The sequence below is a fragment of the Pinus tabuliformis genome, chromosome J, assembly GCF_031772625.1.
Source record: "Pinus tabuliformis cultivar Carrire ecotype Pingquan chromosome J, CPIR1, whole genome shotgun sequence".
NCBI classification, from domain to species: domain Eukaryota; kingdom Viridiplantae; phylum Streptophyta; class Pinopsida; order Pinales; family Pinaceae; genus Pinus; species Pinus tabuliformis.
The window spans coordinates 255,784,195-255,788,770 of NC_142295.1; positions in this window are offsets into that span (position 1 = coordinate 255,784,195).

Genomic DNA, 4,576 nt, shown 5'->3' on the forward strand with positions numbered 1-4,576 from the left:
TCTGCAGCCGCAGATCGTTCCCCTGCTGACAAAGAGATCGACCAAGATTCCTCTCTTGTCCAGCCTCCTCTTCCTGAACCTGGCTCTGCCAAGCCTGTTCCAGACCAACCATTGATCAGAAAGAGTGTCGACTCGAGTTCACCACCCGTCGACCACTCTGTTTCGGAAGAGCATCATTCCCATGTTCTTCTCGTCTCCTCAGATTCTCCTGAGTCCGGAAATGACTCTCCTATCCCAGCTGCTCCCGAGAGTCCTGCTTCGGTTCTTTTAGAGCAGGGGGCAATCATACGATTCCCCCACCAAGTAGTTCAGTCGTTTCCTTCGATTGGAGTCGTTTGACTACCGCCCGCCTTCCATCCCATGTGTCTTTCTGGGTCATGGTACATGCCTATAATAAGGCGATACCTGGCACTGTTTTGGATGAGGGTGCATCTATTAGTCTTATGCCTGCCACTACTTGGCAAGCTTTGGGTTCCCCACAGCTTGTGCCCGTCGCACCGAATCTGACGGCTTTTGACGGAGGAACTAGTCAACCATTAAGGATCCTTCCAAAGTTCCCTATTACTTTGGGAGGCAAAACCGTCTATATAGACGTATCGGTTACCCAAGGTACTTTAGATTTCAGTCTTCTCCTTGGTCGTGACTATGTTTATGCCATGGGGGCCCTTGTCTCTTCACTTTTCCATGTGGTTTGCTTTCCACACGATGGAAGAATCGTGACTATAGATCAATTATCGTTCGTTCATCCCCGGGTGCCTCCTGCGCAGTTGTCATCCCCTCCTGGCTTTCCTCCACCAGTTGCACCACAGATCAACTACGTGGCCACTTATCCCATGCCTATATCCAGTGATGCCGCCGTCGTGCATAGTGTCCTGGGGGCATTGGGCCCTGACTTCCAAGATGTTGGAATTCCATCAGGAGTGGCACTCTTGGAAGCCCCGACTTCCTGTTCATTATGATGAAGTTCGGACGGAGCATAGTTCGTTTTCTTATGTCAAGCTCCTTAAAAAATGAAACTAGGCTTGGACGGAGCATAGTTCGTTTTCCTATGTCAAGCTCCTTAAAAAATGAAACTAGGCTTGGTCGGAGCATAGTTCGTTTTCCTATGTCAAGCTCCTTAAAAAATGAAACTAGGCTTGGTTGGAGCATAGTTCATTTTCCTATGTCAAGCTCCTTGAAAAATGAAACTAGGCTTGGTCGGAGCATAGTTCGTTTTCCTATGTCAAGCTCCTTAAAAAATGAAACTAGGCTTGATCGGAGCATAGTTCGTTTTCCTATGTCAAGCTCCTTAAAAAATGAAACTAGGTCGGGCCGAGCATAGTTCCTGATCTTGTGTCAAGCTCATTAAAAAATGAAATAAGGGTTATGAGGATAGTTCTTTTCCTAGGTCAACCTCATAAACAAATGAAACATCTCCTCCTTTCCAAATCGAGTCTTTGATTAAGATCTCGTAAAATACAAGTCGAGTTTTTCATAGATCTCGAGAGTGAACCTTCATTCCATCCACTTTGTTGAATGCAATGAAGCTTGGGGGCCATGTACCTCATTTTGCGTTATTATGTTGGGGGCATGCGAACTTATAACAAGCATAGTTTTTCATTTCAAGCTTGTGTAAACATGAAACTGAATCCAAGCAGAGTTCTCCATGGTTCAAGCTTGTGTGAAAATGAACCCATACCTGATTTACATCTCGTGATTTCCTTTTATCTGCTAAATCTTGTTAGATGAGCCTTGGTTGTTTCATTCCATCGCCACCATCTCTTTGGCCGATCATATGCTTTCACTTGGTTGTTTATCCTTTCCTGAGGAACCGCGGCGATGAGTGGTTTTATTAGCCAGCCTCTTGACCATTACATGTTTTGAGTAGTTCCACCATTGCCGGAACCAGTTGCTACCCTTTATACCACTCGTTCCTCTAGGACGAGTCTCCTTTAAGCTCTTTTCTGACTCGTAAAAATGGAAAGATTGCAGAGTATTTTTCCCTTTTTGAATCGTTAAAGAGAATAAAAATGGAGGTATGCTTTCAGCTCTTTTCCGACCGTTTAAAGACGAAAAGATTGCCGAGTTATTCCTCTTGACTCGTTAAACGTAAATAAGAGGCGGTCGTCTTTAAACTCTTTTCCGACCGCATAAAAACGAAAAGATCGTCGGACCCTTGTCGTTTCAGGTTCGTTAACGGTCACGAAGCGATGTGATTTCGATCGCTTTTTTACTTTTTTAGGTCGAAATCACTACTCATGAAAATTAATCCTCGATCGTAATGGTCGGGCGGTTCTTTCGAGCATCGTTTTATACTTTTTCGGGCTCGAGAGACACAACTTTACGAAAAAGGACACGCTTGGAGTTTTCTTTTCAGCTCTTTTCAAACTCTCTAAACATGAAAAGACGCCGAGTTCTTCCTCTGTCAGACTCGTTAAAACCTGATGACATTGGATTCCGTCGAAATGACGCCTCACAAGCATATGCTATCCCCGTCAAGCTTGTTAATAAAAATAACTGGGGTACTCGCCAGAAATGGTGGGGGAAAATGGAACCATAATTATTGTCGTGTCGGCAGTATGTCACTCTTGAACATGGCACTTGTCTGCTTTCGTGTCTGGGTGGGGACATCTCATCTCGTTTTTCACTTGCCTCCGTGGATTTGGGTGATCCTGTTTGACCTCTCATTTGCTCATTGCCTCGTCACCATGAACTTTGATCCATTGATGTCAAATACTGCCAAGTCCACTGTCGTGCCGCCAATATGTTCAAGAGAAGTTGACCTCTGCAGAATAACAACCTCCCTCTGATAGCTCGCATAATTCTGATTCACCACAATGTTCTTCCTCTGTCTCGTGTCGATGATGAGGGAAACACTATGGCCCACCTTCGATCAAGGTCACTTCCTGTCGACTTCATCTCATTATCCGGGAAGCTGATCTAGAGACTCCCTTTCGGTGCCTTGGAGCCTGCATGCCTCAATGGCAGGTTCTTCGTGTTCGACTTGAGGTTTTCATCATTGACCTCCGATTGAATGATTGTACGGGTGTTCGACGCCAGCTCACTGGTTCGCACGCCATAGATAGTACCTATAGTACCTTGAGGGCCATTGTCATTATTGGTGGTACCTCTCGTGTCTGTTAACAGTTTTCATTATTGACTGGTAATCAGACGATGTTCATGCATGTTCGACTTCAACTCATGTATTCGCATGCTTGAACTTGTACTTTTGTTTGGGTCGAGATAGAGCGCAAGACCCTGGGTTTTGTCTGTTGGAATCCAGGCTGCAATTTTGTGGATTATTGTGATTATTACATGACTCGTTCACTGGATGGCTGCGACCATGCTTGAGTCTATTCATTGATCCTCACCGGATGGCTGTGCCCATACCTTGGATCTAGATTATTATGTACTCTGTTATGGATGGCTGCGCCCATACCACATATATCATGTACTTGAGCTATCAGTTGTACCTCTCTATGCAGATTCTCCGGCGACAGCTGCATGTGTTCTTGTAAAGCATTTCACCCCTCTCTCTCTCTCGGGCCTCATGCTTTAGGGGGCATCTGTTACACAGTAATTTGTCACCGTCCCTGTTACCCCTTTCCCGCACTTTGGAGGACTCATTCCGGGACCTGTGAGAAGTGACATAACTTGAAAACACTTGCATTATGTTCCCCTAAGTATGGACTTCATATGCCCTGAAGACATCTCCTACAGAATATCCTTAAAAAATTCCCTTTTTCCATTAGCACGGATCCACAGTGTATTACTCGCGCCAATAGGGGAAATCCTCCAAAGAGGGCGCGCCAGTTGGCGCTCTGTCTCAGAGTTATAACCGCGCCAACCGATTTTGGGAAAGCTTTTTAACAAACGCACGCCCGAAGGTTTTTTCCTTTCGACTCATGAAGCTTTTTAAGGATAATGCCAATCTCATGGATGTCGAGATTCATCGTATCTCCCTTTCCTCTATCCATAATAGCTTTTGAGGATAAACCCAATCCCATGGATGTCCTGATTCATCGTATCTCCCTCTCCTCCATCTATAAAAGCTTGTTCCATTGCCTTTGACAAGCTAGTTCAAGCATAGGGAGAATTATACTTTCGGAAGTCTGAGAGATTGCTGTAAGAGTCTTCTTTGCATTCATAATCAAAGAGAGAGAGGCTTGTTCCCAATCCCGACAAGCTTTGCAAGACATATGTAGCTGATCACCCAGCCAAAGGAGGATTTGACGTCAGAACTATGGTTGTATTCTTCTTTGTTGTTTATCAATAATAGATGACTATCATTATGGTTCCACTCTTGTTGTTCATTGTAATGATGTTTGAGTTATATCTTTTCTGACTGATATATAATTGCATCTATTGGATTTTATGCTTGTATTTGTGTTGTTCTTTGAATGTGCAGGTGTCCATTCACGAAGATCATGGGGATCGTGACCGACCGAAGCAAAGGAATGAGAGCGACGACTCTTCTACGAATATTAGCGTTGGAATCCAAGTAGGCTTTCATCATCCACCTTTAATTTGCAATTAGGAACTTGCATGATAGCATTGTTTGATTGTTGCTAGACCCGGTCTAGGCTAATAGGGGTTG